This window comes from Drosophila arizonae, chromosome 5, assembly GCF_054131065.1.
Source record: "Drosophila arizonae isolate 15081-1271.41 chromosome 5, UAZ_ARI_1.0, whole genome shotgun sequence".
Lineage (NCBI taxonomy): Eukaryota > Metazoa > Arthropoda > Insecta > Diptera > Drosophilidae > Drosophila > Drosophila arizonae.
Window position 1 is genome coordinate 16,885,401 of NC_142925.1, and position 12,848 is coordinate 16,898,248.

Here is a 12,848-nt window from a genome sequence, read left to right on the forward strand (position 1 = left end):
GAGAGTGAGACAGAGAGAGAGAGAGCGACAGAGGGAGAGCCATGCGCGCATGCTAATGAAAATGAGGAACCCGTTACAAGCAGGATTACATAAGTCAGGCTCAGCAAACAAACACACACACACACACACACACACATATCGTGCTCAATTTATGAGGGTTAATAATCGAAGCGCGATTACCCAGACAAGATAAGCGCACACAGCCACAGCCTCAGCCACAGTCAAAGGCATCGCTCTCCAATCTACCTACTCAACTGTCCGTCCCGCTTTCTTTGCTACACTTTGCTCAGTGAGTGTAGAGTTTACACACACACAGTGTGTCACACACACGCACGCTCTCCCCCCTTATTCTATCTCGCTCACTCACTCGCTGGCTTGAGCCTTATCTTGACTCAGCGCAAATCAGTTGCTTTTTTGTGTTCTTTCTTTCACTCTCTTCTTCTTAAGCCCTGCAGCAGTGGCAGCGGCTGCGTATGCGGGAGTCATTTATGCACTGCGAAAAAAAGGGCAATCGGAGTGAGCTCAAAATTTTGATATTAATTATCCATTGCCTATTGAAAATATGCAAAAATTATGAACATAATTAATCATTTATGAAATATGTATGTAAAGCATTAGATAAACTTTCACTGAACTGTAAGAGTTTGATGTGAAATTAATTATATTCAGACTTTAGTTACCAAGGAGATATCTTTATATGTATTATATATATATATATCGTTATTTATATCCATGCAATGGACATTGATTGAGGCCTTGGTGAAGCAAAGTTCAAAGTTGACTTGTACAAAAAATTTAAAATTTTAATTTTAACATTTTATTAGGCTTTAATATCATTTCCTGCAATTATAACTCCATGATATATTTGCTATATATATAAATATATATACATATCCATTTATTTATTTATTCATGCAGCTCACGCTTTAAGGATCTATTTCTTTTATTTTGCTGCCGCAATGGCGCTACCAACGCAGTTAGCAAACAGCAAAAACAGTCAACAAATCATACAAAATGCAAATCAGTTAAAGTCCAGCTCAGAGCTGAAATCCGTATTGAATTACGAAGGCATATATCATACATATATATATATATATCATATATAGGTATATATGGGCATGTTTATATGTTGATTGAGGCGCAACAACAAAAGTCGCTAAATAATCAACATAAACGTTACGAAAAATAAAAACCGCAAACTGACCGAATGAGCTGCCCGCCAATTGGCAAACTGACAAACAAACCGACAGACAGACAGTGATAGAGAGAGAGAGAGAGGGAAGGACAGCGAGAGGGACAAACGGACAGTCGGACAATCGCTAAATGCAGTTTGGCTGCAGATTAGCGCAAGTTGATTATTTGCTTTGGCTCGCAATTGTGCTCTATGTGTGTGTGTGTGTGTAGTAAGGGACGGGGGCTGGAGCTGGAGCTGGGGTAGCTCACTACAGCCACCGCATTATTATGTTAATGGCAACAAAATGCAGTCGCAGTTGCAATTGCAACTGCAACTTGGAGTCGCGCAATTTGAACGTTGAACGTGTTGTCCATGCGGGTCGTAAATCTGCAGACACACAAGGCTCCAAAGCAAAGGCAAACGCCGAGGTGGGCATACTCGACTAGAAAATACTGTGTACAAAGGATTTTAGTATACATACATACACATATATCATATATCTATATATGATATGTAACACATAACTCTGAAAATCATTTGCCGAATAATTTTGAAATGTCTTGCTTAACTTAAGTGACCCGGAATTACCCTATAAGTAATATAAAGAGGCTGTCAGTTTAAAGAAATTATTATACAAAAAAAAAAAAAAAAAATATAATATTATATTTCAATACCATATTATATGAAATATGATCAAATAAAAATTAACAAATAATTAAATAAAGTATGATATATTTAATTTCATATTTAACATAAAAACTGTTAGAGAAATTCTAACTCATATTTCAATTCCTTGACATTATAGTTATAGATCAGCATATTCGATAAGAAATAGGTATAGAGCAATATAAATCTTAGGAGAATCTCACAACTGGCTTAGCGGGAGTAAAAAATAGTATGTGAATAGCAGAGACACTTTTCCCATATATGAGAGGAGGTAATACACGTAAGTCTAAATAATAAACTAAGTGTCTGAAGGCACTAGAAGATTAAAAATACTTATATATTTGTAATAGATTTACCATCTTATCTGATTCATTTGTCTCATTTAAAAATTAATATTAATAAATTCAGAGTCCCAAATCGAAGATATATATAATATATAGAAATAATATATGATGAAAGTAGAAGGAAATATTTATGAATCTTAAAACCTTTAGCTGACATAGTATAAATATCAGACTAATTAACACAGAGACAAACATTAGACCAATAATCAGATTTAGTGGACTATTTATATACATAGATATGATATATATTTATTATCTATGCCTTATCATTCCCAAATTCGCTTCCTTTGCCTAAAACTAATATACCCACTTGCATAGCTTGTAATGCTCACGGGGTATGCAAAAGTAAATAAAGGCTGGCCAAACTATATGCCCCATCGCCTCTGTGCCTCCCCGCCCCACTCCCGCTTCACTTGGAGGCCAGCATTGCATGCTGATTATTTTATTGCAATTGACAAAATGCAGGCAAATGCAGCACAAACTTCACAAATGCACAAAAACTCCATTGTAATTGGCAGCGACGCACAGCTGCACAGCTGGGCTCTCTAAAACGTAGCCAAGACATAGTTAGCCACGCCCCCCTTCGAGCCTCACCAGCCTCTCATACGCCGCTCAATATTAATGTCGCAAATTAAATTGGCGAATTACCTGACATTAATATGCGGTAAAAAAAATAAAGAAAAATAGAAATAGTTAAAATTTTGTTGCCTGACCACGATATCGAAATAACTGCGCAGATCTCTTTGACTTTTCGGCTCTTTGTGAGTTATTTGGGAGCATTGGGGAATGTAACTGCATTTGGAGTCCAGATGGGGGCAGTTGGACGCATAGATAGATGCAAATTGGAAATGAAGCCTGGACTGGAGCTCAAAGCTGTTTATGTGTATTGAATTGCTTTCACATGAGTTGATTCTCACAGTTAAGAGAGAGTTTATCTAATATTATATATATATTATTTATATTATTATTATTATTATTTAATAACTAATGTTTAATATTTCTTTAAATTTTATTTATTTATTTTATTTTATTTATTTTTTTTTTTTTTTAATATTCAAAATATGTTTTTATAATCACTATAGTTCAAATTTTTATGTTAAAATGTTTGCAATTTTTTAGTAAAAATTTTTATTAAAAAAATAAAATAAAAAAAATGTATATTTGGAAAGTATTTTATTTTAATATTTTTATATTTGACTAAAAAATTATTATTAAATTTATAAAATTAATTTATTATTTATTATTTTAAAATTAATTTATTATTACTATTATTATTTTATTTGTTTTTAATATTAAAGTTTTTTTTATTAATTTTTTTTTTTTTAATTTTTTGTAATTTCGAATTTTTGAGTTGATTAAAAATTTAGTTAATTTCAATTAATTGTATAAACTAATTAGCAACTGATTGATAAAGTCTAAAAACCCTTAATCCTCAGTTAAAGCTGTTTAGTTATGATTAAAATTAATATACTACCATATAAAATCCGTTGTTCCGATAAAATTGTATGTTTATTAAAGCTCAGCTTTATATTTTAAATTTTCCAATTTTAAATTTTTTATTCATCCAACTCTCTCTATTCATCAGCAAAATCTCTCCAATTCAACTTTTATTGCCCAAAATTTTATTTTTGATTTTTTATATTTGCTTCTCAGATAAAAACATTTTTTTATTGTGCTTTGTTTTCTAGGCTTTTCATCGAGCACATGTTGACAGTCGCATCAATTTCTTGCATCTATCGAGCATATTCGGTGCTAATCGGCCGATCTCTTTAGCATTAACAAATTGCCCAGCCTTAGGGCTGGGAATGGAAAATTCGAAACGAAATTCGAGACTAAAACTCAATTATGCAAATCAAAAGTCGAACTAATTTGTTAGTTGTCGTCATCGCTGGGGCTATTAATGATGTTACATGGTCATAAACATGAATGCATATATATATATATAGTTAACCTGTATGCTGTAGCCAGATATATGCCATATGTCATTGAAGGCTTTATCTGTGGATGGGCCCAGGGCATAAATTAGACAGGCGACAGGTGTAGGCAGCTGTGAGAAGATTGAGATGAAGATGACTTTTCATAGATTGTGCAATGCAGAGTGAGAGAGAGAGAGAGGGAGTGAGTGTGTGTGCTGCTCCCATGAAACTCAATAGGTTTACTCTCTGTGGGTGGACGAGCTGACAGAGCAGACGGTGACACACTTTGTTTAGTTTTAATGCCCAACTGACACTGATGACATATTCACCGATAAATAAGCAGACACTCAAGTGTGTGTGTGTGTTTGTTGTGTCTTTCCAGGTGTTTGTCTTGCTGTCTTGCCATTCGCTGATAAGTCACGTCTCGTTTGCAGGCAGCTACCGGCCCGCCTCCCGCCCGCCTCTGGCCAAACTGATGCACATTAGTTTGGCCAATTAAACTGGACTTTGGACTTATTTAAAACTATTATCGGCGCAATGGCAAACCGCAGCAAACATGACCGCACACATACAACTACATGGCTCCATAATCAGTTCGAATAAATCAACTTTCAAATGCAACCGCTGGAACCGCTGCAACCGCTGGAACCGCTCCTGAACCACACCAAATGCGAGTGCGTTCCATGGGCCAGCGCTACAAAGTGGCTAATGTGGCGGCATTTGTCACCGGGCGAGCAATGCACAAAGCAACAGCAACAGCCACAGCCACTGCCACAGCGTGGAGTGTGGGTGCACGAGGAAGAAGAAGAAGAGGACCAGGAGACTGAGCTGAAGAAGCGGCGGCAGAAACAGGTAATCTAACGATGGTGCTAAGCATGTGGAGTTACAGGCATCGCATGTGTTTGCATAAGAGAAGTGAGCTGTAGCAGGATTATAAGAGAACTACAGATATCCTAGAACTACAAATATCAAAAGATATTTTATGCAGGTAGTAAATAAATTCACCTATTTCTCGAGAAAAAATAAAAAGAGTTATAAAGAGTTATAAATACATATTAAATAGCCTAAGGAATTTTTATCTTTATATATATTATATATATATATATATACTAGCTGGCCCGGCAAACGTTGCATTGCCCTCTATATTATTTCTAGGTAAAAAATTGTTGATAGCTATGTTGTTCAGGTTGGGATACACTCTGATTAATTTATTAATCGGATTTTCATTCAAGCGCCTTGTAAAGGACATTCTTCGTTTTTTGGTCAGGTGCAAGAACAAATAATGCGGATGGTTTGCCAACACGTGAGCTTGCCACGTTCAATTGACCATGAGAAAAACACACATTTTCTAGATTGAGGCCACAAATAGTCAAAGATTGGCCCTGTGACTTGTTGATCGTCATGGCGAAGGCAAGACGAAGCGAGAATTCAAATAAATTCAAAGGGCATATCTTTTGAGATCATCGGAATCCTAGGAATAAGAACTTCCTCATCTTTAAATTTTCCTTTGAGTATCGACGCGTGAATCACATTGCTCATCAGTTTTCTTATCACCAAACGCGTTCCATTGCACAGTTTTGGTTGGTTTAAATTTCTAAGCAGGCAAATCTTGGAGAATTGCTCTTTTCATAGCTGTGTTCATTTCTTGACGCCGGTCAAGTTGTTCTTCCATATTACCCATGAAGTATATTCGCAAGAATTTTTGCTGTGCATCTTCAATAGGTTGCAATGATCCAATGCGATGGCAAATCTGGCCTTGAATCTTTAAATTCAAAGCCATAGTTATAGTTAGATTTACAAACACTTTTTACATAAATCTAACAAACTACATTATTCCAAAATTTTTTTTTTTTTTTTATTTTTTTTATTTTGACAGTCATAGAAAATAACATTTTTAACGTAAATTACCTTAAATGTCGGATTATATCCGTTACCAATAATTTCCGCCCCAAATGAAGTCATTTGAAAACAGGCATTGTATTTTTGAGTGCTCGTTAGAAAATGTCGTGATTCTAGTGTTTCGCCGTAAAGCAGGGAACGCAATGCTCTGGTGGCGAGACCACTAATGGCAATGTCACTTTACCACTAAGGCAGCACAAACCGGGCGTTTCACCAGCAAACTTCAATGCGCCACAATGCTGGCAAACAACGTCCATTGGACCAATGCAAACTAAACGATTCAAGCTGTAATCAATGGTGGAATCATATCGAAACGCTGCTCGATTCAAATCAATCCTTGAACCATTTCTTATTGCCATTTCACGGGCTGCCTCTCTTTGAGAAGCACGAATTAAGTCCTTCTTCCCTGGGTACTAACGCGGAGCCTTTCTCGGGCGATTAATTGACTCGCGCTATTCCGTTGCCTAATTGCATTATGGGTCCGCCGGGAAAGATTAGATCTTCTAGGACGCGGCATTTTTATTAATAGTAATACTGCCCTCGCACAAAACCATATAAAACAATCGAGAAATATAAATATAAATAATTTACACAAATTTATGTTTGAGACAAACAAATACCTGAACTTTCGAGATATTTAGCTTGTGTAAAAGTCCAAAAATATAAAAAGCCAAAAATACACTTTTTAATAATTAACTTTTTTTTTTTAATTTCGAATTTTTAATTTTTTTTATTTATTTTTGATTAGTCAGGTTTTAATCTTTTGATTTTTTTTTTAATTTTTTCAGATTTTTGATTTGAAATATTTAGAATGTTTAAAAGTCCAAAAATATAAAAAGCCAAAAATACACTTTTTAATAACTAACTTTTTTTTTTTTTTTGAATTTCGAATTTTAAATTTTTTATTTATTTTTTGAACAGTCAGGTTTTAATCTTTTGATTTTTTTTTTGAATTTTTGCAGATTTTTGATTTGAAATATTTTTCTTTTTGATTTGGAAAAAAATTTTTTTTTGTTGAATAGTCTTTTTTTTTTTTTGTTGAATAGTCTGGCCTGCTCGAGGCTGTGCCGTAGACTGACTGACTACATTTGTTTATTTACTTCTATACAGGACCGAAACTGTCACTGTTGTCAAGGCTACTGAGTATAAATGGAAATTTGAATCTTTAGGGAAAAAACCGCGTTTTTCAAGTATTCGTTATATTTTTTCAGTATTTTAAAGATCTACTGACCTACTCGTGGCGGAGACAAATCCAACAAATCAAAAACCATGAAAATTGGTCCAGCAGATCTCGAGTTATAAGTGCTTGGACACTTTTACACAACTCTCTTTTATATATATAGATATATTAACTTAAAACTAATAACAATAAATAGAAATTTATATTCATTGGCGCATATTGAAAATTCTTTAATTTTATTTTATTGAGCAAGTAAAAATTCTAAAAAAATGAAAAAAATACTTTAACAAAAGATATAAAATAAAATATTTAATAAATATTTGTAAAATTTATCTAAATCCGTAATCTAAAGAATATTTATTTAAAATTAGCAACGAGGCGCAAATAAAAAATTCATTAATTTAATTTAATTTTACAATTTTAATTTAATTTTAGCTTTAAAATACTTTAATAGAAGTCACTTCCTAAGTTAATAGATCTAAAATAATTTATATATTATCTGTATTATAAGCAAAATATAAAATAAATTTATATTATGCATAAATTATAAAATTTATTAATATTATATCATAAACTTATATTATTATTACTAAATTTAGCCTAAAGAATATTCATCTATATTAACTAAACGAAAGTTTAATAACAATAAATAGAAAATAAAATTAATCAGCAACTAGGCGCATATTGAAAACTCTTCAATTTTCGTTTCTTTTCAATTAAAATTAGTATTCCGATTTCATATCCGGATCTTTCACACACGAACAGAAGTCGCAGCTGCATTTGAACATTCAGTGGAATTTCGGCACCTCGGCGGGTTTTGAAAGGTCTTTGGGTTAGCCCTTCTCACTCAGTGCGAGGCGGAAGTGCGTGAATATAATGGAACCTATTCAATTACTACTTAAAAACGCCCAACACGTTCTAGACTATCTGGTCTATTTACTAATGCAGCCCACACAGTCTGTCTGGCGGGTTGACAGTTCACACTTGGCAGCAGCAGCAGTACCAGCAGCAGCAGCAGTACCAGCAGCAGCAGCAGGAGGAGCAGGAGGAGCAGGAGTAGCAGCAGTTGTCAGTTGTACTTTCGCTCTCCATGGACAAACAATCAACGAAATGTGTACTAAAAATACAAATACAAATATCATAACAATAAGAGGTAGTCAGCGAAAGGAATATCTATTCCAAGTCTCTCCTTCTCTCCTTCTCCCTCTAACTCTCACTGACAGATGAGCGCAGAGAAAACATTTGTAGGGGCTAATCTTTAAGTGGAAATCTGTTTTACCCCATTTGAAGTGGCGAGGCTGTGGAAAATATTAAAAAGCAATTTCGAATCTTTCAACATATTGCCTTTCGCCTTGGAATTTCGTTTTAATTAAGCCCACTTGAGTGGAGGAAACTTAAGGTAAACTGCGTCGACTGTTTGCCCTCTATTTGTAAATATTTGTGGTGGATTTTTACACAATTTCAAGACAGCTTGACAAATGCAATGAACTACACACACACATATGTAGACATGCACACACACACACACTTACAACTAATTACTTGCCACGCACTTGAACTAGTTTTTCAGTTGCCTCAGCATGAAGAGAGAGAGAAAGAGAGTGAGAGAGAGAGAGAGAGAGAGAAAGAAGAGAGCTGAGGCTGAGACCTTGTCTCAGTTACATTTTGATAAGATTTAGCTATATATACATATACATATACATACAGCCATCTCCATGTTTCTCTGTCTCTGCCTGCATGGGGTGCTCTTCATTCGTCTTGAGTTTCTTAACATTTTCAGCATTCAAAGAATTCATTTAGAGAAAACTGCTGCAAACGCAATGAAACTGAATCAAGTGCAAATTCTAAGAAGCTGCCTCTTCATACAGCGAAATTCCACTCAAGAGCCACAGTTTTTATAATCTTAATTTCATAATTATGTTTAGTTGGGAGGGAAAACAAAAAAGAAAAAAAAAAACGAGACTGGAGTGTTTATACAGTATTTGATATCAAAGAGTTTTGCATTTACTTAGCGCAAATTAATTAGAAAACTCATTTTTTTATCAAGGCTTTGATATTTCATATCATAAATATTTTTATGAAAAGAATATCCTTTGAAATAAAAGCAAAGTAAATATTTATTTTCATAAAAAAAATAAAAAAAAATTGTTTTAATACTAGAAACTTATTAAAGTACTTTTTATATATTCATTTATATAAAATATAAAAAATTCGCTAGATAATATTTTATATTATATATTACATACGATATTATATACTACTTTAGACTTATACTATAGAATATCTACAGCATATATTATATTATTTAAAATGACAATAGATATATACAATTTAATTTAAACATAATAATTAAATATATTTTTTAAATACATTTTAAATATATTTAAAAAATGCTAGGCCCAAAATAATATTATTTTTATCACTCGAACATAGTTTTATACCATATTAATTTTTATGTTGTCAGAAAAATTACAAAAACAAAAAAAAAACTTTTGTTTATTAAGTCAATAGCAATTGTTGACATTTGTATTGTTCATATTAAAATTTAAATAAAAAAATTAATAAATAAAAATACAAATTGATTATTCACAAATTTAATTTTTTTTCTTTTTTTTTTTTTTTAAATATAATTTTCATCATTTTCTTATTTTATTTATTTATTTAAGACCTCAATACCTTAATTTGCTATATTACACCATATTTAACTCTTATTTATTTTATTTTATATTTGTTTATTATTATAAAAATTAACTGCTGCATTTTTACCAATTGTTTTTCAACTTCAGAGCATCAACAATAAAAAGCAATAATTTACATATGTTGACATTAAATATGCTCCACCCTAAATGTACATAGTTTTGTTTAAACAATTGTTGAAAATTCTTTTTTTTTTTTTTTTTTTTGCTTTTTCAATTCCATTTTAAATTGTTGCACGTTGCAACAACAACAACAACTAAGCGTCGCGTGTCAAATATTTGTACAATTGCCTGTACATGGATTGCATTTTCACGCCGCATAATTAGACAACAGCAACACCAACACCAACAACAACAACAAAAACAAGCAGTTTGATAACAACAACAGCAACAACACGAATTTCAATTGAAATGCAACTCAGCTGCAACAGCAACAGCAACGGCAGCGGCAGCAACTGAGAAAACAAAAAAACAAAAAAAACTTCAAATTTAATTAAATGCCAAACGCAACTCGTGCAACAACAACAACAACAAGAACAACGGCTACAACAACAATAAAGACCTATGAAACAACTGTTAACGGCGTCTAACAAAATGCTAATAACATGAAGGCAGATATATGAAAAGCCTACCGATGCGGGTGGAAGTGGGCTAGAGAGGAACGTACATATATATAGAAGTATCTGATGTACATATATATATATATATAGACAGAATCGAATGGACATGCAATGCATATTCAAATCGATAATCAGCCTAGTGCAAAGCGTGACCCATTTGAAATTGCCGGTAATGTAGCTTTTTTGGTAAGAGCTGTCGGGCCCAGACATGTCTATGAGTTGTAGAAGTGGAAAAGTACAGTTCGAAAAAAGTAAGGCGTGGAACTGTTCAAACACCTCGAAGCTAAAGAGCAGGAGGCATAAAAATTGGGGAATTCCAATTAAAATTTAGGTAAAATAAATAAATGATAACTGAATTTAATTCTATTATTTATAAAAGTTATTGTATATTCATTATAATATTTAATGATAGATCCACAAATAACAAAATAAAGAGATAGCAGCGAATTTTAAATTTTATAGAATAATTGAAATTTGAAAATAGGCTTCCAATAGATTTATTAAAATATATATAATATTTGCATTTAAAAATAATATAATCATAAATATTTAATATAATATAAAATAATATCATTATACTTTTTAATGATTTTTATTGTTTGTATATTATAAAAGTATTTAATTATTTACTAATTTTTAATTAAAAATTTTATTTGTTTATTAAATTTTATTCCTTTTTGATAAAGAGACATATCAAATATTCTCCTTAAATCTAATTTTTGCCATTATGTTTTTGTTGTGAATAAGTAATTGACAATTTTTCAAATAATAAATTTAAAATATTAAACAAAACCCTTGTTATTTATATTCCATATTCCGTTTATTTGTAATTCATACGTATTTTATAATCATTTTTATGCGAAATCGATTCAATAAATCGCTCAAACATAATGCTAAACAATAACGGTGAACACTCACCTTTTTCTATTTACTGCAAAATAAATTCTTTTTTTTCCCGTTCGTCGAACAAATAAATTGTTTATTTATTTATTATTTTTGTTTAGTTGTTGTGAGTATATCCTGGATTATAATAAGTACATTTAATTGCTAGCATTATGCACTAACACATACACATTCACACACACACGAACACGCACACACACACGAATACATAAATCTTGTGAGGTTTTAGCTTGAGTGTGTGATAGAGCGAAATTAATTAAAAACTGATGAATGTGAAGCAACAAAATAATAGAATAGCGGCATCCAATCACTTTTCAAATTGCATTTCTACGCACTTTCGTCACACATTTGCATTTGCCTTGTTTGCATATCGACGCGCTTGCCAAACCGTTATTCGCTTGCTGCCATTCAATCAGTGCAATTCCAATTAGAAGGCGCGACGCGTCGTTGAGCAGTCGTTCGGAGCAGAGCGAAAAGTTCGCAAGAAGCAGCCGGAGGATATTTATGATTTTATTTGACTTTTATTCTGGCACTTTACCGGCAGCTGTTTTATGGGCTTTGGCAGATTAAATGTTAACAATTTTTTCTTTTCCTAAGCCTCAACACGCACTTTTCGCATTTGCATAAAGACGCGTCGCGTCGCACGTAAATACAGTTAGAAAATTTACGCAAAATGGCGTTCATGCGACTACGATGACGGCGACGAACAGAATTGTGCTCCGACCACAACCACACGCGACGAGTTTCGCTTTACAACTGGCGCCTTCCAATTGGAAGCAATACAGCCACAGCCAGAGCCAGAGCCAGAGTCCACAGTCAAACTAAGCATAAGTAGCGGCATGCGTATGCACGAGTCGCAGCACGGAGTGCGTGCGTTTGTGGGCAGTGTTGCCAGATTAGCTATTTAATAGCATTTTTAGCTATTTTTGAACCCTAAAAGCTATGAAAATTTTGAAAATGCTATTAGCTATAAATTTAGCTATTTTACAAACGAATATTTTGAATTTGATTTTAGTATTTAAAGCCAAAAAAAAAAAAAAAAAACATTTTTCGATTAAGTCCCAAATTGTACGTAATGATCTGCGCGATACTACCACCACGACTTTATCGTACTTATACTATCAGTTGTGAATTTACACCAACGCTAATTCTTCTTGGCGCGCTTCTTGGCATTAATTGTATGTGATGGATAAAAAATATAAGCAGAAATTTCGTGATTCCTGGAAAACAATCACCGAATTTAAGAATTGGATTAAGGAGGATGAGTCAGACAACAGGCGGGCGTATTGTATATACTGCAAATGCAGTGTTTTTGCCAAACTGCACGATATTAAAATGCATGCCGCGACAAAAAAACATAAAACTGCGGTTGGCGCCTTTGGGCAAAAAATTTAAACATTTTCCATGATTCCATTTAAACATGATTCCAGTTAATCAAAAATATAATTCT

At 32.9% G+C, this 12,848-nt stretch overlaps 1 protein-coding gene across 1 annotated transcript in view; it reads right to left on the bottom strand.

Annotated features, from left to right (window-relative positions):
- Fili (Fish-lips) overlaps nt 1-12,219 on the bottom strand; it is a 124,035-nt gene extending 111,816 nt beyond the window's left edge. The window contains exon 1 of the mRNA XM_089471954.1: nt 11,414-12,219. The gene's annotated coding sequence lies outside the window, so the exon portion shown is untranslated. The remainder of the gene's footprint in view (nt 1-11,413) is intronic.
- Nucleotides 12,220-12,848: the final 629 nt, after the last annotated feature.